Source organism: Mustela lutreola, chromosome 3, assembly GCF_030435805.1.
Source record: "Mustela lutreola isolate mMusLut2 chromosome 3, mMusLut2.pri, whole genome shotgun sequence".
NCBI lineage: Eukaryota > Metazoa > Chordata > Mammalia > Carnivora > Mustelidae > Mustela > Mustela lutreola.
This window is the reverse complement of record NC_081292.1, coordinates 199,217,902-199,243,308: the sequence shown is the minus strand read 5'-3', so window position 1 is coordinate 199,243,308 and position 25,407 is coordinate 199,217,902. Positions and strand designations below refer to the sequence as shown.

The window sequence follows — 25,407 nt, the reverse complement described above, 5'->3', positions numbered from 1 at the left end:
ATTGGTCATTGATTGGCAGTGGGGGACTGGAGGATGGGGAGGACAGGAGGGATGAATCACAAAGGGGCACAAGAGGGAACTTTTGGCAATATGACTATGTTCCCTGTCTTGATTGTAGTGAACATTCAATAGGTGGACATATGTCAAAACATCAAATTGTACAATTCATATGTGTTTAATTTTTTATATGTCAATTATATTTCAGTAAAATGCTAAATAAATCAATATTTAGCAAATACACTAAAATTGGAATGATACGGAGAAGACCAGCGTGGCCCCTGTACAATGATGACACACAAATTCATGAAGCATTCCATATTAATAAATATGTACATAAGTGACATTTAAATGTGTTTGTTGAAAATATCCAGCCATGTTGTCATTTGACAATACTTGCTGAATGCTTCCATGCACTGAAGCTATAAGAGGTAGGAGACATCCTCCCATACTCCAAAGGCTTTCAAAGCCATTGGCAAATTCTCATTTTGAACTCATGGGGCTGGAGCTGGTGGTGGGGCATATGGAGCTGGTGGTGGGGCATATGGAGCTGGTGGTGGGGCATAGGATCTAGAAGTCTAGAGCCAAGGACAAGGTATGAGCTGAAGGCATAGATACTGGAGTTGGGATACACAGAACAAATGAAATACCTTACATGGGAGGAGTCTAGAAATAGATTATAAATGGAGGAGTGTAAAGACTGAGGACAGAACACTAGGGACACTAACCATGAGATGTGCTAGTGTGAGATGGGAAGGGGGTGATGGAGCTGGGATGAGAACTCAGAGTGTTGGCACAGAGGAGGCGGTGTCTGAGGACTCAAAGAGGCCATGGATAAGAAATGAACAGTGTCCACTGAACTTGGCAAATAGGAGGTCTCTTGGTGACAGCATTGCAGGTGCTATCATAGAGAGGAAACTAGACACCAGTGCACTAATATTCTTGCACTGTGCTTTGGTTATTGTAAAGGGGGCAGAAAAGAAGCAGTTTTGGACTTTTGGGTCATCCCTTCTCAGATAAGACACTACCGTACTCTAGAGCACTGAAAAGATGATGTCTGAGTCTAGTTTTTACTGCTCTGCTCTTTCATGGCCCCAGATAAACACAATCATACCCTCCTAATTTTGATCAGAATTCATGGCAGGTACCATTCATTATTTTTTTTCTCCTTCACTCAAGCCCTTCATTCAAATGCCTTCTTTCTTTCTAGCTCCATCTCTGTCCTTCAAGCTGCATCTCCACTAGCTTCCCTCCTCACCATCCTCAGGCTTCTTGAAATCTGGTTCTGAGCTGACTGTGGGTGAGGACTGTGATATCAGATTGTAGCCTGGAGAGTTTCATCACCAGACCGTGGGAGGCCAAATGTGGGCTGATCATCCAGATGAGAATTACAGTCTCATGAAAGCTTCATAGGTCTTGAAGTCTTCTATATGTCTCTGAAACCTTCACTACCAATGCAATTGACCTTCCTGGTCCCCTGCCCCAAGATGGCCCTTCTCGATTCCCAGCCACCAAGCTCTTGACTGCTCTCTCTAGACTATCTGCCATCCTGTTCTTGGCTTATTGACAAAAGGCAATGTTGAGTGGGAGACTTTAAATTTGGATTGAAGTAGCTTTTTCAGAGAAGTAGGCTTTGAGTAGTGTTGTTCCTTTGGCTCTTTTATTATTATTATTAACATATAATATGTTATTTGTTTCAGGGGTACCGGTCTGTGATTCATCAGTCTTACACAATTCACAGCCCTCACCACCAACACTTACCCTCCTCAATGTCCATCACCTACTACTTTGGCTCTTACCTTATGTCCTGGTCCTAGTAACTATGCTTCTTCCTTCTTCTTCACGTTGTACTGGAATTCTTAAAACAAAATCCCATCTCTGCTTCCTTCCTATTCCTTAACACTTGGCTTGTTGGCTGGCTGTATCAAGAATTTCTGTTGGTACAAAAGCAGTGAATAACAGTGGCTTAAACAAGGCAAAAGTTTATTTTTCTCTCCTGTAAAAAACATCCGGAGGTAGACAGCCCAGGAATGCTCTGACAGTTTTCAGTGGTCAGAGACCAAGATTTTGTTTTTCTTTCTAGAACAACATCCTTAGCACTGTTTCTATTTGCAAGGTTTCCTCGGGGCCAAATTGTCTGTTGAAGCACCAACTATCATTGTTGTCTTTCAAGGAAATAGCAGAAGAAAGAGATAAAGGGGAAGGAGGTAGGAGGCACATGGTAGCTCTTTGTCCTCTTTTTACAGAATTTTTCAGGAAGTTCTATCTAGCAATAGCTGCTTATATTTCATTGGCTAGAAATTAGTTACATGGCTAAACCTTTCTATGCAAGCCAAATAAACAAAGATTCTAAGTAAGAGGGAACAAATGGATTTTGTACATATAATCCAAAGTGTCTGACATAATTGCTCAGCTTAGGAAACTTTGCCATTCATTTTATCCCTCTCTTTCCCTGGTACAGGGACCTATCCTATCTCCATGATCCTAATATTTGCTGATGGGCTTCCAAAAATCTGACTGCCTGTTGATTACCCACCTGGGTCTCCAAATTTTGTCTGTTTCTAGAGTTTCTATTGCTGTATATATAATTGTTTAAATTGCTTGATCAGTCCTATTTGGTATTCCAGGCTGTGGACACCGGGCTTGGACTTCTTGTCTACAAATTCCTGGTGAGCAGTATTTTCCAGTATTGTCAAAGATGCTTGAAATTCCCTCAAGGAGAGAAAGATGAACATATTGCACAAGAGCAAACGTGGAAAGGGCGATGACAATCATCATGTCAGACAGGAATGCACATCTGGTCTGAGGCAAGCGGATCCTTACCCTGTGTGAACTACGGCTCTTCCTCTTCTCCTCCTTGTCTAATCAGTCCCTGTGTCTGGGCTATGCCCCCACATCCAAGGGCTTCATTTTCAGTTTGGTAACTAGATTGTTACCTTCCAGAATTTCTCTTCATTGTGGCCTCCTTGACTCTGAATCATTTCTGGCTGTAATTTCTTCAGTCTTAGACTTCATCTTAGAAATGATGCTTTCTTGACTTTTCCCTTCATCTGAGCTATCAGACGCCCATTCTCAATCACAGCATCTCCTGGCTCTACCTTGAGAATGGTGATGAACAAGTTTGTTGGAACAGGCTCATACAGGCTTGAGAGAGCCAACTGTTAAATTTGAAATGTGTTAAAAATAAAGTAAATATAAATATGTTACATTATTGAATTGTTGATCGCTTGAAACTGGCTGTGGTAAGAGTATTTACAACATGGAACTTGGCAAGTGCTACCAACTAGGACCTGTTTTTCCCCAAAAGGTGGTTTACTAGTGCACTCTTGCTCATTTCTCCCCATAACTGTCCCTTGTGCGTGTGCGCACACACACACATACATACACAGTGGACATTTCTAACTCCAGACCTTCACCTCTTCAGTCTTCCTTAGCTTCCAGTGCCAGATGACCTTTTAATACTTCCCTACAGAGAGTCAACATTTTGACTCCCACCTTAAAACACTTCTGACATTCGGTGATCAAATATATATTTTGGAAATATATTCTGGACCCTAAATAGACTTACCCAAAACTCCTGACCACACTATTTGAGAACTGCTCATGTAGCACATCTGTCTGTCTGCAGAACACCTGCAGGAATCATTTGTTGGGGGGAAACCTACACACTTAAGATGGCGTTCTGGTAGAGGGACTCATGTATCAGCATCAGGGACAGCTCCACACAGGCTATTAACTTTTGTGAGCTTACTATTTGGAGGAAGAGAGTCAATTAATTATTACAGGTATTTCAGAAAGCCTTGTGCAAACCGTGCGATGAAAAAGCTTCACGAGCCAACCAAAATGATCGAGTTGCTTTGCCTTTGGTAAGAATTCTATTAGTTCAGATCTGGCTGTTCCCTTACCATGATCAGGAACTCTGTGACATGTATCTTCGATTAGTAGCAGTAAAAAATGAGTTCTTACTTATCATTACAGTATTTTAGTAAATAAAACCATTCAAAAGGAAAAATAATAGAAGGACGATGGAAGGCTAGGGACCACTCGACTATGAATTTTTTAAGGGCATGCCGAAGTTTTACTTTAAAAGAGTTAATGTTTATAAACATGTAGAGGTTGCTGCTATGATGACTAGAAGCACAGGCTCTGGAGACAGACTGCCTGGGTGTGTGATAGAGCTGTGTTACTTACTAGCTCTACGATTCAGGGCAACTTAATCTCTCTGTGCCTCAGTTTTCCCACCTGTGAGACAGAAATAACAACACCTACCTTACATGATTATTGTAACACCAAAATGAAATACTCCATAAAGTGCTTAGAATGGTGTCTGGTATGTAGCAAATAATGAATAAATATTTGCTTTCATTCTTATTATCAATGCTCTTTTTGGAGTGCTTATGAGGTGTCAGAAACTATGCTACATGCTTTAGAGTCAATCTCTTGTAACAGTATGAGGAAAAAACAAAACCCATTTTGTGAAAAAGAAAACAGACCTTCAGGGTGCCTGGGTGGCTCAGTGGGTTAAGCCTCTGCCTTCGGCTCAGGTCATGATCTCAGGGTCCTGGGATCCAGCCCTGCATTGGGCTCTCTGCTCAGTGGAGAGCCTGCTTCCCTCTCTCTCTCTGCCTGCCTCTCTGCCTACTTGTGATCTCTCTCTCTCTCTCTCTGTCAAATAAATAAAATCTTAAAAAAAAAAAAAAAAAAAAAACACACACACACACAGACCCTCAGTGGAATGAGGTAGTTTTTCCAAGTTCTGGCTAGTAGCGAAAGAGGTTGGCTCACTGCAGTTTCGGAGTTCCCATTTAAATGAGAGAAAGATGTAAAACCAACCCAAGCCATCCTGGTATTTAGTATTCTATTAGGAAATTCTTCCTTTGTAGGCAGCCTAGCCCTTGCATGCTGTTGCATAAACTAGCCTTGTTCTGTCTTTAGCAGAGACAGAAAAACTCATCAACATCCCTGTGCTTCCACTTGAAGGCATCAAATTTCCCTTCTGACTTGCTTTCTCCACATTTTAAAAGCTCACAGCTTCATGAACTTTATTTATTAACCATAGGATAATTTCCAAAGAAGTATTTTCACTTTGTCTAACTGTAATTTTAAAATTAGGCTTTAGGGGTGCCTCGGTAGCTCAGTGGGTTAAAGCCTCTGCCCTGGGCTTGGCTTGGGGCATGATCTCAGGGTCCTGGGACTCTCTGCTCAGCAGGAAGCCTCCTTCCTCCCCTCTCTCTGTCTGCCTCTCTGCCTACCTGTGATCTCAAATAAATAAAATCTTTAAAAAAAAAATAAATAAAATAAAATTGGGCTTTAAATCTAAAGTTTATTATTAATGTAAGTAAGGTGCAGTATCCTTTGTCTGAACTTGCTTTGTTTATGAGGCAGCTGGATATAAAGATCCTTTTCCCCTGTTTTAGACATTTTTTTAAAATCCCAACTTCTTATGTAGAAGTTGCTGTCTACAAGGTGTCATGACATACTTAATAAGAATTTTAAAAATTTTCAAGTTTGCGTGTCATGTTTTTCATGGGGGTGAAGTCTAAATTCTAACATTTAGTCGTGCAATCAGGAAGTCAGGTTTTTTGGGGAGGGTGGGGGAGATATTTAAATAGCTGTGTGGACTGGTGTTCTTTAAGAGATGAATATTATGTCATCGTCAATCATTCATTCATTCTTCTTGTCAGGCACTGTGCTAGATACCCGGAACTAAAGACAATAGTCTCTGCTCACAGGGAGTGTGCAGGTCTCATCGGGGAGATAAGTGTGTAATTACTTAATTACGATGATAGAGCAAAGTGCAGAAATCAACAGGAATGTGGGGAAAAGGAGCAGAGAAGGCACCCTCAAATGTGGAGATGGTGGGGTCTGATAAAAACCCTGGGTGACCAATCAGAGACCCAAGCTCTACACTTACGCTTAATTTGTTTCATTATTATGCCTTCCCTTATGGCTGAATTGTATCCCTTCCCTTAAAAACCTATGTTGGAGTCCTACCCCCCAGTACCTAAGAATGTGACCTGACTTGGAGATGGGGTCATTAAAGTGACATTAGGGTGGACTCTAATCCAAAAGAGAGGGATTTGGATACAAAGACAGATGGGCATGACAGGAAGACAATAGGGAGAAGTCAACCATCTACAAGCCAAGGAACACATCCTTCCCTTACCGCCCTCAGAAGTAATCAACCCAGCTGACACCCTGATCTTGGACTTCTCCTCTCCAGAACTGTGAGAAAACAAATTCTGTTATTTAAGCTTCCCACTGCACAAACCCCACCCCCCACCCCAGTCTGTGTGGTACTTGGTTATGGCGACCCTAGCTGACTAAACGAGCACTGAGCTGTCACCAGCATGGCCCACGTCTCTGACTTCACTCCCGGCAAGGCACTCGAAACACAACCAACCAGAAAACTGCCTTGATCTGCCTTTGGCTCATTTGTATGCTGTGACTCAGAGGAATCTTGAGTTTTCTTTAAATAGCGACGTTGAGTCTACAAGGTTCCTTTGTCCCCTCTAGTGTAGACACCACCCGTAGGCCTTTGTTTATAAGGTAATTTTAATTTACAGTAATATGGGGGATTTTTAGAGTACAGGCGACATCCAATAGGAAAACTCTCCAGTGAGTAACAGGTCATATGGCGCTACTTATGATGGATGGTTCACGAACATATAAAAGGATGTTCTATCTCACATGTAATCAGATTTGTGACAAAAGTACTCTTGGCAAGTGGAAGACATTAATACCAATCAGAGAACCAACAAACGCACGTTTCCAGAGTGAATGACAGCCTGTTCACCTGTAACACACACACCTGTGCCCTTTGCCTTCCTGCTGGCACAACAAAGGTTGAATGAATCTGGAATTATCTTCCTAGGATACACAGCGATGTGTAACTTTTAAAACCGAAAACCAAAAGCCAAAAAAACCCCACCTTCCATTAGGTATATATTCATTTCACACAACAGCTTCTGAGGGGAAGTTTTCAACCTAAAAAATTCTGAAGCAGTGAAAAGATAACCTAATATTTAGCTCTCGGGTAGACTAAGCAAGTTTAGCCAAAGGACATTATTTGTTTGGGGTTTTTGTTGTTTTTGTTCCCAACATGTTTTGCCCTCAGGCCGGCAGGGCTACCCTTTCTTTGCTCACCTCAAGTCTTTCTCTTTCCTGGAAAATTTCCAGGCAGAACCCTGGTTCCGGGTCATAACAGCTCCATCTGCTGCCACTGGAACTCGGAGGGAGTGACTCATTCCTGTGCGTTTCCCTCAGCAAGCCTTCAACAAGCCTTTGTTCCTCTGCCCAACCATCCCTCAGCTCCTCAGCCTTGGCCCGTGTCCACAATGGGCTTTTCTTTCAGTCTTTCTTCATTTCTGTCCTTTTACTTAAAAAAAAAATTATAATTGTGAAAATGATATACATAAGGGAAAAAAAGAAGTGCGTAAAGTTAAAAATGGAAGTCCCTCATTCCAAGGGTTATCAGTGTCAACAGGGTGCATATCCTTCAAGATATATAGATTCCTGTCTCCTTTCTCCTTTTTAGAGTGCATTTGGGGTACATATTGTTCTGACTTGCTCTTATCGCTTAAAAATATGTCAGCAGGTGTATATCTCCCTCATTTTTAACAGTTGTTGTTTCTCGGTGTATATGTATTACATTTATTTCGTTATTTAGTTATTACCTTAAAGATTTTATTTTTATTTATTTGACAGAAAGACATCGAAAGAGGGAGTACAAGCAGGGGGAGTGGGAGAGGGAGAAACAGGCTTCCCGCTATGCAAGGAACCCAGTGTGGGGCTCGATCCCAGGACCCTGGGATCATGACCTAAGCGGAAGGCAGAAGCTTAACGCCTGAGCCACCCAGGCACCCCCGTATAACATTTACTTAACCATTCCTCTACTCATGAATGTTGAGGTGTGGTCCAGTTTTTTTGACTCTTACAAATGGTAGTATAATAGACATATAGCATAAATGTATTTTTGCACACTTAGTGTTTCTGTAGGACAAATTACTTGTAATGGAAGTGCATGGACAAAGTATATATGCATTTTTAATATTTGTAAATGCTGCAAATTGCTTTCCAGAATTTTTATCAATTCAGACTCCAGTCAGTTGAGTTTGCAAGTTGTTACTTCTTATATGCACTCATGAACACTTGATATTAAAACATTTTTTTGCCAAACTGATGAGTAAAAAATGCTGCCTTGTTTTTACTTACACTCTGATTATCGGTGAGACTGAATATGTTTTTATATGCTTATTAGCATATATTCCTTCTTTTGAGAATTACTTCTCCATATCCTGTGCAAGTTTTTAAATTTTGCTTATTTTCTTTACCTTGCTGCTTCTTTTTCCTATTGATTTCGAGAAGCTATTTGTTGTTTTGCATATGAAGCCTCTTCCTGTTGTTTATTTATGTTGCATATATTTTCTCCCACTAAGTAACGTTCAAATGTTGGGTTTTTGTTGTTGTTGTTGTTGTTGTTTTTTGTTTTTTTTGTTTTTGGTACTCAGATCTGTTTAATCTTTTCTGTTAGTTTCTGGAGTTTTTATCATGATATTTCTAACTAATATTATAAAGATAGCCAATATTGTGAGTCTGTTACATTTTTTAATATTTTTTCTATTATTAATCCATCTGGAATTTTTTCTGGACTATGGAATAAGATAGTGTATGAGTTACACTTAGCCCTACAGGTCTTTACTCAGATAACAATTCCCTGTGGGTGGTCAGCAAGTAGCTACCACAGAGTGACTCAGAGACTCAAGCTCCTTTCATCTTTACTCTCTTCTAGGTAAGTAGTCAGCAGATGACCACCCAGGGCACACCGACCCACTGCCTGTTTTTGTAAATAGGGTTTTATTGGAATACAACCCATGTCCATTGGTGTACATAGAGTCTGCTTTCCTATAAAACAGCGGAGTTGAGTAGTTGTGATAGAGACTTTATGACCCACAAAGCCTAGAATGTATACTATGCGGCCCTTTATAGAAAATGTTTGCTGGCTCTCGTTCTAGAGACCCAGACTCCTGAGATACCACGTGGCAGATTAAACAGAGCGCTCACCTGGTAGATGTTCCATGGGAGGGGCGGGGCAGTGTCTGATTCAACTTTCCCTTACATTCCATTGGTCAGAATTCAGTCACGTGGCCTTACCGAGCTACATAGGAGGCCGGGAAATGTGGAATTATTAGCCAATCTCTGGCACAGCCTACCCTGCAGTGATTTGTTTCTTCCTATTTTTGATCAGAATAGGCTAGTTATACTGTAGAAACATTAAAAACCCTGCATCTCAGTAGCTTAGAACAAGGTTGATTTTCTTGCTCGTGCTGCATATCCACTGAAGGTGAGCGTGGGCAACATCGCTCATTGTCGTTGTACACTCCAATCCAATGGAGAAGCCATCACCAGGCACTTTGCTGGTTGTAGTACCGGAGGGGAACGAGAGTGTGCTGAGGCATGAAGCTCTTAACTTCTGCACAGAACTGATACTCATCGTTTCTAAGCAAGCTGCAGGGCTACATCGTCCTTCAGTAGGATGGAGAAGTGCAATCCTACTGTTTGCTTCAGAAGAAGCAAGGCTAGAATATTTGTGGTCAGCCCTAATACATGTCACACACACACACACACACAAAGAACACATTCATCTTGTCCCTGAGCGAAATCACCCAGATTCCGCCCAGTCACTCCCCGAGTCAAAGTCAAGGGTCTCTAAATGATGACTCTCCAGGAGGTCTGAATACTGGTTTGGAGCATAGTAGTCTAGTGGTCTTAGAATAAAGCCTGGCAACTAAAATCATTCTCTGTCCCCATTACTTATTCAGATGCCCAAATGGTAACATCGAGACAACAACCGCTCATGGTCTCTAACAGCCTTCTGGGATCTGAGCTGCTTGCATGAGGGTAAGCCCTACTCTGAATGCCCAGAGAATCAGGAGCCCAGCACAGTCTATGGGGTGGAATATGGCATTTTGCTGAAATCGATACTGCAGGGAAAGAGTCAGCCTCATTGAAGAATAGGTCAGTATTGCCCCACACTTATGATTAAATAGATTGGGTGAAGGGTTTGGGTAAAAATATGGAGGAAAGCATATTCAAATTACCTATGTAGAAACATTAGACTATATAAACTAACATACTTTTTTCATCTCTCAAAGAACATTTGTTCATATGATTCTTGCTTGTTTTCTTAAGACTTCACTGTTCTATTTAATTTAGAAAAGAGTAAAAAGGGTTTTGTGGATTGTAATTATAGAGAATCATTTTGAACCATAGCATCATACTAGTATTAGAGAGATAACCCCCAGATCAAAATTTCAAATAATATTTTTCAAATAAATTTTCAATATCTGGTGCAAACACGGATACATATTTTTTCCATATTCTATTTCTTTCAACTTTTATATCTCCATGCAGTTATAGAAATGTAATTCATATGTTTTTAAAATCATTTATGCTTAACTCATCAAAATACTGCTTTGGGAGTTATTTGATGCACAGAAAGTTTTTATATACTATTTAATAAGCATTTAAAACCCTCTCCCCCAGAAGTAGGAGAAGTTTTCATCTTTTCCAGAGTAAATAATTATTTTCTTTAGTGACTTTATAATTGTCTTTCCATGGGCTAGGTCATTCCCAGGAGAAGATTAATTTTAGTCTAGTCTGTGGTACAGTGGCCACTATTACACTCCTATTCTCCATTTGTTTTTTTCATCAGTTCAATGCTTTAACATTTTGCTCTCAATACACATGCCAGTTGTTCTTATAGCTACTACCTACTTGCTGGGAAACAGCCCCCAAATGCAAAGGCCATGTATGGGCTTCGGAAAACTCTTCCCGCTGGTGATACTCAGTTCTTAAACGTTTTTCTTTCCGATATTACCAAACAAGTTCGATTTGGGAAGAGTATGAAGTGGTAGAGGAAAGGAATGAAGACTGAGTTCAATGTTATTTCCAAAGGCTTCCCAGGAAAACAATTTATCATTCATTTTGGAATTGTAATTATGGAGGTACCCCCATCAATTAAATGATGTATTTTGCCACAGAACCTAAAATGCATATCAAACTTAAGTCTAATTGCTACAAGTTATCTTTTACTCTTAAATTTAATGTGCAATGGGGTATTTATTCTCCATATTTCTATGTAATAAGGCTTCTGGAAGCAAGTCTTATCTGCAGCACTGGTGGGGCCAGACTGTACAGTTTCAAATCCTCACTCCACCATTTGCCACTCCACCACTTGGGCAAGTAACTTAACTTGTCCGTGCCTCAATTTCTTTAGCAGGAAAAAAAAAAAAAAAAAGGACAAAAGTCGGACCTATGTGATAGGATTGTTTGAAGATTAAATGAGTTAACACTTATAAAGCACTTACAAATGTTCAAATTATGTGATCAGTATACAAATCCAGTATAACAAGAACGGACACCACAAGTCACATAAGAAAATGAGTTCCTTTACTTTCAGTTCCTCCTTTTATTATGGCCGTGCTTTGTCAACTGAGGCACATAATGTTAGCAGATTTGAACTTTGCCAGAAAGGTGTCGGATTTTATTTCAGATTATGAATTCTTCAACATGGAACGATAACACCATTTTGCTGTACACTCAGAAACCCCTTCGAGTTTGGAGCGTGAGAGACATTCACTGACCTTGGTCTGATATTTGTAAGGGGCTTTGACATCCAAGGAGCCGCTGAGAAACACTAGTATTTAAAAAAAAAAAAAAAAAAAGGAGTCTAAGAAGTCACCCTTTTCAAAAAAAATAAACTGGAGTGCTGCCTGCATTTCATTCTCCTGCCTCTGGAAGAGCTGTGTTATCTGAAGTGCTTCCATCATGAATACTGATTGAGAAACTGCCTTTACTTTCCCGACTCCTGCACTCCCAGGTAGAAATCCGTGGGCTGATGCCCAGGTGTCGATCTGGAACTCGGTCATTACTCGCGTTAGAGTATCGCATCCTCCGGGCGCCCAGGGTGAGCGGGCCGCGACGGGGAGGGGCGGGAGCGCTCCGGGGCCGCCGGGATCTGAGCACAGATCGGAGCCCCAGGACTTTTTAAGCGCCTCGTTGTTCGGGTCATTTGGAACCCGGCTCTCTGTGTTTACATTTCGAGCCTGGCTCGGGACCCGAAAGCATGACTACCTTCTGAAAGGAGAAGCATCCTGCGTTCGGACACAGTGCTGGGGGCAGGGGGGTGGGGCGAGGGGGCGGAGGGGCAAAGTCCACCCCCCCGGGTGTGGGAGGACGACTCTCCTGCCACACGTGCGGGCGGTGCCAACCTCTCCGAATAGCAGGGGCAGCTGAAGTGAGGTGGCGGTTCGGGGACAGTCGAGGAGGTAGGTGTGGGGCAAGCGAGCAAAGTGCGGAAGCTGAACGGGGATTCTTCTAGAAAGTGGGGTGGGAAAAGGAGCTAGGGAGGGCGTGTGGAGCGAAGGCATCTGTGTCAGAACGTGCGTGTGAGCGGATACAAAACCCGAGGGAGGCGTGAGCAGCTGTGTGTGTGCGAGCGGGAGCGAGGGGCGCCGGCTCGGGGTGTGTGCGCCCGGGTGAGTGACACGGAGGGGCGGGCTGGCCGCGCGGCCGGCGGGCGGGGGCAGCTGCGAGGGGCGGGAGTGTCCCTGCGTGGAGCCGGCCGAGCCGGAGTTGTGTCAGTGAAGGAATCCAGTCCGGGGGCCGAGCTGGCTGCGCCCTCCGCCGCGAGCGCCGGCAGCGCGGGGCGAGCTCCGGACGGCGCGCGGCCCAGGCAGCGGCTCCCGCTCGGCCCGCCCTCCGCGCCGCGGGGACCGCCACAGCCGCCGCGCCTCCCTCGGCGACCGCGCCCCTGGTCGCCGTCCCCCGGCCCGGGACAGAGCGGCCGGCGCTCCGCACAGAGGTAAGCCCGGGACTCCCGGTCGCCGCCGCCCGGGACCCCCCCCGCCCCGGACCCCCGCCCGCTCCCCGCGCGGCGGGCCCGAGCCGGGATGCGGGGCTCGGGCGGACGCGGCGGGGCCTGGGCGGCCGGGACGGAGGCTCGGCCCGGGCCGCGCGTTCCGCAGCCTGGGCCGCCCAGCCCCCGCCGCCTCCCGGGGCGCTGGGTGTGGCCCCCGCTCGGCGCCGCCGCGGGCCGGCGGCGCGGACCGGACGCGGAGGTCAGCGTCCTTCCTTTCTCAGGCCGGCGCGAGCGAGAGAGCGGGCGGGCGGGCGGGAGGAGGCGCCGGGTCGGGCGCACATTTGCGCGCCTGGGGCGAGCGTGTGGCCGCCGCGCTCCGACGTGGACCCGCCCGCCCCGGATCTGAATCGGCCGCGGTGCCTCGCCTGCCCGCCCCGGGGCGAGCGCCCCCTTCCACGCGCGGAGCGGGGGGAGACCCACCGCCGCCCGCCGCCCTCGCTGCGAGCCGCGGAGCCGCCCGCCTCGGCCGGGACGAGCCCGCCCTCGCCCGCGTCGCGGCGCCGGGCGGGAGCGGGATGCGCTGGCCCCCGGCAGCCGCTCAGTCTCCGCGGGCGGCGGCGGGCGGCGGCGGGAGCTCGGGACCGAGCAAGCGGCGGATTGAAGCCCCCGGCGGAGGTTGTGGCGGAGGCGCGGAGAGCGTTCTTGGCGCCCTCGGCACCCTCGACTTGGCGTGTCTCGGGAGATCGGCCCTGCTCGCCCGCACTCTGTCGGGTCAATCCTTGCGGCAGACGTGGGCGGTGAGGGGCTGAGACTTCACCTGGGCAGAGATGCGATCGCGGCTTCGCATCCTCGCGAGTAGAGGCTTCCCGGGGGGGAGGGGCGCGGGGGGGCTCGGCCGGGGGGGGGGGGGAGGGGGTGTTTGTGAACTTCGTGAGCTTTCAGTTCCCAGCAGTCCTGGTGTGAGCGTCGTCAAGCTTTTGGAGACCTGACACTGGAGATTCTTTCTGTACAGCGTTTTCCTTTCCTTTACAGACTCTGTAGCTCGAGAACTGGTGAAAAACCTTGAACTTCAAACACAGCCCCTTTCCTTACATAAAACGTTGTATGTAATATTTTTCCTTTGCTTTTTGAAACAAGATTTAAATGTTATGTTAAAAGCTTTTGCCTGTCCTGTCAAAAGTCAGGAAACAAACAAAAAAAAAGTCTCCGCAATTTTAGAACCTATGCAGATTAAGAGGTTTATTCCAAGATTTGAAAGAGTATTGTCGTGTGACCTTTATGGCATCGTTTTAGTTTGTCTTAGAGGAACAATTCATTGCCGTTCTGATTGATTTTGTTTTCTGGAGGTTAAGCAGATGGGCAAGATGGCAGGGGAAAGAAGGGACAGGAAGTCAAAATTGCTTCATTCTGAAGAAAAATAAAGAATATTCAAGTAACAGATCCAATAGTTGTGAAAGATACTCTTAAAGACTAAGATTGCCTTCTGGATAAAGTAATTCATTGGCTTTTTAAAAACTGACACTTAACTGGAAAGCAGTGTGTTGTATACATGGGGACAGTTTTATCAAATAACTGTACTGCTTAAAACTATGTGTATGATAGTATTTATTGGATCTTTAACTGGAGAAAATCAACTTTGGGAATGATTTTCTGTTTGAACATGGCAAATATGGCTGCGGTCTCTAGTGTTTTGGATTAAACTCAAGCTTTGTTAAAACCTGTTTTATGAAGGAAGAGAATGTAAAATATGTCAAATTCTGTATCTGTATGGCTTTATTTTTTAAGAAGATTTTATTTATTTGAGAGAGAGAGAGAGCATAAGCAGTGGGGAGAGGCAGAGGGAGAGGGAAAAGCGGACTCCCCCCTGATCAGGGAGCCCCACAGGGCTGGATCTTAGGACCCTGGGATCATGACCTGTGCCTAAGGCAGAAGCTTAGCGGACTGAGGCACCCAGGCGCCCCCCTGTGTGGCTTTAAACACACACACACACACACACACACACACACACACACACACGACTAGCCTAGCCCCCAAGGAGAATTTGCATAAAAATACAAATCACTTGAATGCAGGGAATATTTAAGAGGATAGTAAAAACTCAACATCTGGCAAAGGAGTATATTGCCAATTTTCTTTCTCTCTTTAATGCCCGCCTCTGAAAATATTAAATTATTTCCTAGGAATCAACTTAATTTAACATACTAATCTAGACAGGCAGGATGATAAACTTCTTTTGTATTCATATCGTTTTAGGGAGCTCTCTAATGAAAGTCTTAAGTTGATGTTTCTATGCTCCCACTGATTTTTTTAAGTGGCCATTGTGGGGATGGCTGTCTGTGGGCTTGTGAAGCTGTTTTACGCTTCGTAATGATCAGGGAAAGAAAATGTTTAGGCCACACCATTGCAGTCTCTGAAGTGCTGCCAGTCGGAAGCATCTCGTAGAGCAATTTTGCTGTGCAGATGGAAATACTTGCCATAAGAAGTAAAGCTTTAGAGTCGTCTCATTTTTGGTTCTATCAGTTTCTCAGTCTATGATCATACAGTTGTACTGGCATTAACCATGACTATTCATTTATGGTGTATGTATGAAAGGCGCCTTGGTGGTCTTTCTTCTATTATCCTTACACAGTCTTAATCAGCATCCCATGGTGGGAGCCAGGACAAGAACTTTTGGTTATAGGTTTGATGAAATGGAAGAAGTTGAGCTTGCTTATAGTTAAGATCCAAGCTGCCACCACCTGTCTGGCCATTGATGAGAGTGGAGTGGGTTTTGTACGTAATAGATAGATATTGCCCTGTCATCTTCTGTAGACACTTTCCTGACTCTGATAATGGAATAGTAGGACTGTTAACAATTTTTGTACACAGAGAATAGTCGCTTTTATCAGCATGGCACAGAACATGAGGGCAGTTATATGATACGGAAAGATATAAGTGATGGAGTCTGTTTATTGATTTCTGAATGATTGTACATAATTCAGCTAATCAACTCATTCCATCACTGTTCTGCCTTCAAGTGTAATCACACAATTAAAATATGATTTTCCTGATACAAACAGTTAAAAACCCAGTATACATAATTATAAAAGAAAAACAAACCTTTCTTTTTTTCTTCCTTTTTTGAAGTAGTCTGCTGTGAAGGTGTTATTTCCTTGACACATCAAAATGGCTAATTTGGAGTTGTGATGCTTGTTATGTAAATAGGCCATATGTTGAATTTCTACAGAAGTTTATTCGTTCAGTGTTGTGGTAATGGATAGGATCCCCTAAGTACCAGAACTAAGAAACAGTCTACAAAAATGTATTTCTCTCTACTATTTTTATCAGACCCATTATTTTTGTTTAATCGTGAGTATTTTTATTTTCTAATAAAATATTCTTAAATGTGATGGTGTTAGCTATTCTTACAACATGTACATTTTTATCTCTAGTACTGTTCCCATTTATGTACCTGTTTAATAGACTTTTCATGGTGGGTGTCCTGCTGTGAGACTACAGGCTGTGTGGCTGATAGCAAACCTTTCAGATTCTCTGCTAACCCTGTTCCTTTCACAATGAAAAGACTTCCCTTTTTTTGACACCCAGCCATCTCTTCAGCACCCAGAATTGAGACCCAGGGACCCTACCTGACTCCTCTTCCTTTCATTACCTCAGTAAAACTCCATCAAGACCTGTAATAGTTTGTAGTAGTTTCTCTGAGCCAGCCCCTACCTACATCTCCGCATTCCTCATTTTCCCCGAAGGCTCTGGTCCTTGGCCATCACTGGTCTAGGATGATTAGAGCAGCCTACGTCTTGGTCTCTTAGTTAATGAGTTCTCCTACTAAGCGTGCTTCCACATCAGCCGTTCAAACTCTTCTCCTTAGAACTTCTGTCCAAGGACTGTCTTGCAGGAAGACTGTGTGGACCTCAGGTTTATCTGATTCAAAAACCAGTGTTCTTTCTACTAGTTCAAGTTCTTTCCATGTGCCTCCCCCCGACCCCCAACTTCAGTCCCACCTCTCAACCAGGTTTTAATATACTCCACAGTCTTGCCCAAATTTGACTTACTGACTTTATTTTCTCCTTCTTTCCAACATGAACTTCTCTTCCTGGTAATTGGATCTCACTGCCCTTCTAAGATGACTGTGTGCCCTATTGTTCATGCTCTGCCTTTTAGAACGCCTTTTCCTTTTTCCTCTAACCTAACAACCATCTCCAAGTTAAAGTCAACCTGACCACATTTCTCATTTGCTTCTTCTTCTGCCCGTTTGTCCGCACCATCCCTTTAGAACATCAGATACTCTCCTGTGCCATGATATGCTTCATCTTGCTTTTCCAACTAGACTGCAAGTTCCTTGAGGGCACTGATGGACCCCATATACTGTCCTTGAACCATCTACAGGGCTCTGGCATAGCAAACTCTTGGAAGTGTACCAGTAGAATCAATAAGGGTGAGTTTTTTGTAAATGATGGGGTTTGATATTGCCTGTGTCCTGCTCACCATTATGTCCCCAGAGCCTAGCTTGCAGCTTGACACCTAGTCATGACCTCAATAAATATTTGTTAACATAGAAATTAATGTTGACATTAGATAAAAGGGACAGGCATTTGAAGGAGACATCTGTCAAGGAGTTTTTTCCCATTTTTCTTCTGTGGTTCTAATCAGCCTCTCCATTCATCAGCTGTGAGATTCTGAGGCCTCGGCATTTTCCAGAGTCGAGATAATGATGGAGGCTGGCAGTTGTGAGTTGGAATTAAGGAGGCTGTCGTTATTTTAAGGTGGAGTGATGGGTCTCAGTAGCGAGCAAAAATAAAAGCATTCAGGCTTTATGCCAGGATTTTATACCTGAAACAATTAGCCTGGAGTCCTCAGTTAAATTCAAGTTCAGCTAATCAACCATAAAATCCCCTGTATTGCAGGGGCTGCCCAGCCTTCTCATTTTAAAACTTCCTTGTAAATAAGAAAAAAAAAAAAAAAAAAAAGAAAGAAATTCATCTGGGGATCCATCCAGGGATGAAAGGTAAGGTAGGGGGAAGTTGCCACATCACCATATTGTATTCAGGATAGAATTCAGTTCTTTTAAACTTGGAATGAGACTCCTTTTATCCAAGACCCTGTTTTTGCCAGGAAGGAGTTTATAGTTTTAACAGGAGGAATGACACATGTAACCCGGAAACAAAGGTCTGAGAGAGCTCAGAAGGGAAGATTTTCCTTTTGCTGGGAGGTGGTGGGTCCTTTCTAAAGTGACAGTTGCCTGGGCTTGTTATTGAAAGATTTCAGAAGCTGTTATTGGGAATATGGGGGGCGGGGAATGGTGGCGGGGGGTGGGGGTAGGGAGGGCCAGGCATTCTCCAGTTGCGACTGTAACATCAGTGCCCAGTGTCGCTGCCCCTGCTCCTGAGCTGAACCCCCACTGGACCTCCCCCGGGCCTTGGTGGGCTGCGGTGTTCAATAATGAAACTTTAAGGATACACAGATCCCTGCGACAATTACTTTTGCTGCCAAGTGCTGAACTGACCATGATATAAAGCCCAAAATAAATCTTGTAAGCAATATAACCAGTGCATTCCTGGGTAGCATCCAGCTTGTTCAGAACACGCGAAAGGTCTCCTGCATTATGGAAACACGGCTGAAGGTTGAAACTTTAATAGTACTCTATGCAGGGAGAGGTCTGGCCCCAAGGAGCCAGCCGGCTGTGAGGTGCTGCCCAGTGCACCCAGGAGAGCTCAGTAAAGGAAGAAACGTGCCATTCTCTAGAACCCTAGTTCTGATTCTGTAGAGCTACCCCCACAAACTGCAAACCTAGGACATATTTGGGATCAGCGTAAGAAAGGTGGTCCTATTACAGGTTGTGCTGTTTCATGAGGTGGCTAAGGCCCCCCACCCCCCACCCCTCATTCCAAAATGTATCCAAGCACAGGCTGTAACAGGCGGTGTCTCGTTTAAATACATGCCTTATCTCCTTTTTTCCTCACAACAGTGCTCTCAAGTACAAACCCCCATTACCCCCTTTTACTGTAGGGCAATACCAAAGCTTAGAAAGGTTGAGCAGTGAGTTCGGAGTCGAACAGATGTCAGGCATCTGAGGGCCAAGACGGAGTATGTACTGTAACGAAGAAAGGACACGAACATTGGGTGGCCATTAACATTTTTAATATATTTTTTAAAGATTTACTTATTTTTTTAGAAGATTTTATTTACTTGACACAGAGCAAGTGAGAGAGGGAGAGAGAGAGCAAGCACCAGCAGAGGGAACAGCAGACAGAGGGAGAAGCAGGCTCCCCGCTGAGCAAGGAGCCCGATGTGGGGCTTGATCCCAGGACCTTGGGATCATGACCCGAGCCAAAGGCAGATGCCCAACCAACTGAGCCACCCAGGCACCCCTAGACTCATTTATTTTAGAGAGAGAGAGCATGCGAGCAGTTGAGAGTGAGTGGGGGTGGGGAGGCAGAGGGGAAGAAGAGATTCCTCGAGCAGACTCCCAAGTGTGGAGCCCAGCGCAGGGCTCGAGGCGGGGCTCAGTCTCTGGACCCATGAGCTCACGACTTGAGCCCAGATCAAGAGTCTGCCACTAAACCAACTAAGCCATCCAGGCGCCCGTGGCCATTAGGATGTTCAGGGCCCTTCCCAACACTAGGATTGATGGTTCAGTTTTCCTCAGGCCTCAAGATGTTGATCGCTGCGAAGTACAGTTTCTTGAGCAGCGGCACCTGATTCTAAAAATTCAGAACAAAGTGAACACAATTACCACCATCGTAATAGGTATCATTTACTGATCATCTCATTTAAACCTCATGGTGGTCTTGCAAAGTAGGGATTAGGTTATCTTTTTGAGAGAGAGAAACACAGAAGTCCGGGAAATTACGTAACTTGATTGAATCTGCAAAGCTGGTAAATGGCAGAGGAGTCTGTCTGGTGCCTGGTCCCCCCAAGCCCGGGCTTTTTTCTCAACACTGCTCTGCCAGATAATTCGTGGTGATACTGAAATATTTACCTATCCGTTCAGCACAGACACTGACCAACCGGAGAGCCCACAAGCTATAGAGAGCCACTGTCGCTCTCTGGAGCAACCAAGGTGATCTAGGTAAAGCACAAAGGTAGGGGAAATATATACCAAGACCACAGATCTGAGGCTCCAGGAAATAAGTGACTTCTGTGCTCAGCATTTATCTGATTTTATACATGATATGCAGTACTAGTTTTAAAAAGCCTTCCTATATAATTATATTTCATTTCTATTCCTAAGTAAGGAAAAATAGTTTCACAACAGTAATGTTATATCTTCCTCACACCTTTCCTTACCTTTATTGAGCCTAATCTTTCTGGACACCATTCCCTCTTGCTTCCCTGCGGACCCTGCTCTAGCACCTCTCCTTTCCTCTGGGCTCAACCAAACTTCTTTTGCAGTGCATTAACATGCGTAAGTCTCTTTGTGTTTTTATAAAAACAGAGGGCGAGACCAGCAGAATCTCCCTGGCCCTTCCCTCTTGGTCTGGTTGGTTCCATCCCACTCCTGGCGGTAGGGGGATTGGTTCTTACGTAGCACCTGTACCTCCCCTTCTGCCCTTTCTCCATAGCCCCCCACAGCCCTGTCCTCTCGGGACGGCCACCTCTGACTTTCACACTGGCAAGTCCATCGTCCAGGATTCTCTTCTGATTTTTGACCTGTGCACCCTAGTGATCGGTCTCTGCTCCTTGAAACTTGGCCCACTCGTTTTCCGAGTCATTCCTCTCTCCTGATTTCCCCTGCGGCCTATTCCTAATGTAGTTTCTCTCTGAATCAATGAAACCCACCTCACCAATTTTTCAATCTGGGAGTTGTTCTAGATTCTTCCTTCTTCCTCAACCCCTCCATTTCTCTGACCACCAAGCCCCGTCGAAACCATCTTTCTCAGAGGCTTTGGAATCTGCCCTGGCCTGTCTGGAACTTGTGCCACCATGACAGCTTTGGTTCAGGGCCTCTTCACTTCTCTGGAGATCACTGCAGTGGCCTCATAACCGGCCCCCCTGCCTTCTGCCTGGCCTGCCTCCAATCCGTGCCCCACACTGCTGCCTTTCTAAAAGGCAAATTTGATCACGGCTCTCTGCTGCTTAAAACCGTTCAGCAGAGCCACTGCTTCTCCAGGATAAAATCTAAGCTCCCTAGCATGGCACAAAAGCTCCTTTGTGATCTGGGTTCTCCCTTCGTGTGTGTATCAAAGTCTTCTGTAATGATCCTAGTCCCTGCCCGGGCTCCGAGCATCCCTACTCGAGGAAAGGAGTTGTTACAGGAGAGAAATGAGAGGAAGGATGGGAACAGAGAAGAGCTTCTAGAACTGTGCTCTCTAGTACGGCAGCCACTAGCTACGTGTGGCTCTCGAGTACTTGCAATACGGCCAGTCAAAATTGAGATGTGACGTGAGAGTAAAATATGCCCCAGTTCAAAGACTCTGTGTGAGAAAAAAAATGTAGAATATTTCATTAACAAATTCAGATATTGATTACATATTGAAACAAATCTTTCGGATATAGCAGTTTGAATAAAACATTATTGAAATAATTTCACATGTTTATTTTTATCTTTTTTTTTTTTTTTAAAAAAAAAACCATGGCTACTAGAAAAATTCAAATTACCTGTGTGGCTTGCATCCTCGTTCTATTGGACAGCATCGTTAGGGAACAGCTCTGCATTCCCAGGAGATACATCCTCTATGAGCCAAGCCCCTGAGCTTGTTGAATGATTAAGTCAGCCCTACAGGTACAAAAAAGCAGCTATTGCTCCATTCTTAAATCCAGAGATACGAGTGCTATAGATAAGATTCAGAATCAAAGAGACAGATTGCGCAGGCTGCAGCCCGGAGTCATACACGCAGTGTGCACGGTGCTGAAATCATGATGATAGCACATCTGTCTTCCTTGGCTACCCAGGCGCCCTCGTGAGTGGGAGGGATGCTTGTGTGCCAGAGGGAAGGTATGAGATAGCCAGTAGGAGCAAGGGAAAGGTAAGTGGAGGCACATTCCCGAGAGGCCCCCGACTTGTGTGGCATCTAGAGTCTTGCCTAGGACCCTGAGACACCCCATCCTGCCATTGATCTTTCCCAGTGGTCTAAGGCCCAGCTCCCCCAGGATTCTGGACAAACTAGTGAACCAGTGGGTCTCGACCCTTAACAGTACATATGACAACAGCTGCGAGAGCCCTTGAGATACCGAGGGCAGCCATCGGGGATCAGTTGGCCCCCGAGGCTTGGAAGAAGGGCACATGGGCTCTCTGAAAGACCCAGAAGGTACTATGTTGTGTCCTAAAAGATATGCAGAGCTTTATGTTTTCACAGTAGAAAAGCCGACCAGTGGTAGGAAAACCAGAGCTTATCGGGCTGGGCAGGAGGGAGAAACCTGGAGGTGTGGGCAAGAAACCATGACTATCATGGGAAAAATTTAGCAGGATCAGATTCCAGTGAAGTCTGATAGGCAGAGTGACTCAGCGCCTTCTCTCCTAGTTGTCTGCAGATCGTGTTCTGTCGAGCCCCCCTTTGGTTCAGGGAAGAGTCCCCCTGAGCAGTTGTTTTTACCTGTGTCTACATATTAGGCATGTGTCTAAGATTCTCCTAAGGAGAGAGTTTCATGTGCTAAAAATAAAAGTTCAAAAGGCGTCGATCTACAGAAAATGGCCCGAGAAAATGGTGACCAAGTCGGTGTGGTTATTGCTCCATGTGCAGGATCTGGGACCAGTTTAGGCCATTTGCAGGAGGGTCCCAGCTCCTTTGCATCCATTCCTTACAGACTCCTTGTGGGATTGGCTCTGCAGTTTGCCTTGCCCAGGCAGTTTACCTAGAAAGCCGTAACTCAGCCTCATTCTCGGGTAACCACATGGTCACTTTGTGCCCTAGGTTTCCCTGTCTCCCTCATTCCCGGGTCCCTGCCTTGTGTTTAGTGTAGGAAACCCAGATTGCCTTCGGTAAGGGTCCCATCATAATTATCCGAGCTTTCTTAGGACAGTAGTCTTACTGCCGAGCTACAAGTCCTAGGCTGAGTCTCCGCTACTCCTTTCCAGGCTTCTTCAGTACCGACACCGGCCAGTAGTGGGCAGGAAACTCAGCGAGTTTGACAGCTTGCCTGGATACTGGCTGTTACCTGGTTCTAGACCCCTGACACCAAACACTGCTTCCTAATGAGCTGCCCTCCTGGTCTCTGGATCCCATTTGTACCCACGTGCAACTTGTGGAGAGACGGGGAAGGCTTTTTCTAAATTATGATACATCCACTTCTTTGTCTCCAGTGGGAAGGCTGGTCTCCTGTGTAGCCAAGAAAGGTAGCAGCCTTCACAGTGTGATTTCAGAATCCATACTGCTCGAAAGGGCCCTCCAGATAGCAAGAGCTTCTCTCTCCTGCTCTCTGGTATGTGAAAGCCTACATACAAACTCTGTTCCCTTTTCTAAGATCAATAGTGCTTATCAGAAAAAGAAGACAAATTTGGTGCTTGAAAGACTTGATTTTGATTTATGTAATTGGCTGTCTATATTATTTAAATTATTTAATCTTCCTGAGTCTTAGTTTTCTTATATATGAGGTGAAATCAATGATACCTACATGTTTTGTTGTGACTAGACAAAAGGAGACATCAAGAGCCCAGCCGCAGGGCCTAAAATGCAAAGGCTAGGGAAGTGGTAACTTACACGTGCTGGACACGCGCTCCTTCAGCTGAATACTTGGATGGACCCTTCCCTGAGACTGATGAGGAGGAAAATAAGCAATCTGAGTCGCAGGGCCCAGATCTCCCCTATCAGGGGTGAAAAAGGACCACAAGGAAGTTGCCTTCACCTTTCGCTCAAGGCCAGTCCTACCTGATGGTTTGCATCTGTGCAAGCATTCATCTGAGATTATGAGGACAGCACGAAGGCATGGAAAAGGGCATGTTCACATCCTCCACCAGGATAACATAAGAAAAAACAAAGCAAGTCTTTAGATCTCTGAATAGCCAGGTGCGCTGCCATCAAAATAAACTTTTATTTCTATTCTTTGCTGATAAATTACAAATAAAGGAAGTCACTAAAATACCATGAAAAGGAAGACTCATAGACAAATTAGACACCAGGGACAGATTTCACACTTACTTTGTTAGAGCTGTTCTTTCCTTAACTGTGGGTGTTTGGGAAGTTCTTTTGTTGTCATCTTTGTTGCTTATAAGAAGGGGGAAGAGCTTTAGTGTACTAAGGGAAGAATGGTTTTGATTGGAGGCAATAATGTTCTCAGTGTGGGCTGGCTTTCATACATTACAGTGATTGCTAATACAGAACCGAGAAAACCCATTTATTGAAGTGCCATAAACAGAAGTGAGATGGTCTGATCTGACATATTGCCACTTCTGATCGATGAGTGTTTATTATAGGAATGTGGGCAGCCTTGTAATTCTTAGGAGGAAAGTGGAAGATGTTATTCTGGCTATTGCGGCTCCTAACATCCTGATCTAGGAAGTCTCTGTCCTTTCTGTTTACTTCCCCTGTGAAGTGTGCACGGCTGGCTGGACGCAGTGCATGCACGGGGCTCCCCGTGACTTCCTTGACTCTGGATGCAATTGACAACCCCGCCGTAACACCAGAGCCTCAGTGTAGGGTCATGAGAAAATAGTGAATGCTCAAGGAAAAAATGCAAATCAACGGCCTCAAAAATTAAAAAATGAGAGCATTAAAAATATTATTGAGTGCCGGTTTGTGACATAGAATATATAAACCCATTTATTGTTTTGATAGTCCCAGAGCAAGAACTGTTTCAGCCGCACGGGATGATATCAGCTAAGGTTGCCATGACAACATTAATTTATAATTTCCGAACTTTGGTAGAATTTCACCTTCTGGACTCTTCCAGATTGCATTTAAATTTATAGTTATTTCTCATTTATCAAGGCAGGCATAGTTAGATATTGCTTACATAAATGCCCTAGGACTGTCTTCATGAAAGTTACGAATGTGAAATTAGAAGCATAGGATGTGTGTTGCAAAGGGATAGTGGGTGCTATGTTTTTTTGTGTTGTATTTTTTTTTCCACATTCCCCCCCAAATGCAGGATTCCTAGTCAGCCAGCTGCCACTCAAACCCTGCCAGGAATGAGGACTTCCCAGTTTTTCTGTGCTGAGGAATTGTGCTGACAGTCATCCGCAATATTTCTGAAGCTCCTTTAGATGTGGACCCTGTCTCGTGTGTGGTTGGACCAGACTCACTATGAAGCACAGGCCGATGAAAATGCTGAAATCTGCCTCCGTTTATCCTTTGGGGTGCCCCAGAGTACCGCCTTCTTGTAGTAGGTCTTCAAATACTTGACCACAGCCATCGGACCTTCTCTTTTCAGGCAGATGTGGGGTCCCAGCTCCTCGGGCTGCGAGCTCCCATCCTGCCGTCGCTCCTCTAGTCACCCACCGCGCCACCCATGCCTTTTGGAAAGCAAGGATTTTGAACTCAACACCCTGCTCCCAAGTTCTCTAAGCCGTAGGAAACAAACTCCTTCAGCACACCCTTCTTTTGTTAATCCAGTCAAATATTCTGTTGGCCTCCATTTTAAATCTAGGGCAGCACGTTGTTGGTTTATGTCCAAAG

The 25,407-nt window shown here is 44.8% G+C and overlaps 1 protein-coding gene and 1 non-coding gene across 4 annotated transcripts in view; both read left to right on the top strand.

Moving 5' to 3' along the window:
• Nucleotides 1-221: 221 nt before the first annotated feature.
• On the top strand, nt 222-323 carry LOC131828347 (U6 spliceosomal RNA). The gene has a single exon (XR_009352365.1). It is a non-coding gene; the product is annotated as a U6 spliceosomal RNA (small nuclear RNA).
• Nucleotides 324-12,210: 11,887 nt separating this feature from the next.
• SPATS2L (spermatogenesis associated serine rich 2 like) overlaps nt 12,211-25,407 on the top strand; it is a 167,039-nt gene continuing 153,842 nt past the window's right edge. Inside the window, exon 1 of one of the 3 annotated variants that reach the window (XM_059168478.1) lies at nt 12,211-12,326. The gene's annotated coding sequence lies outside the window, so the exon portion shown is untranslated. Of the gene's footprint in view, nt 12,327-12,436; nt 12,537-12,604; nt 12,863-25,407 lie in introns of those variants that run through there. The other 2 variants (XM_059168481.1, XM_059168480.1) reach the window with 2 other exon arrangements.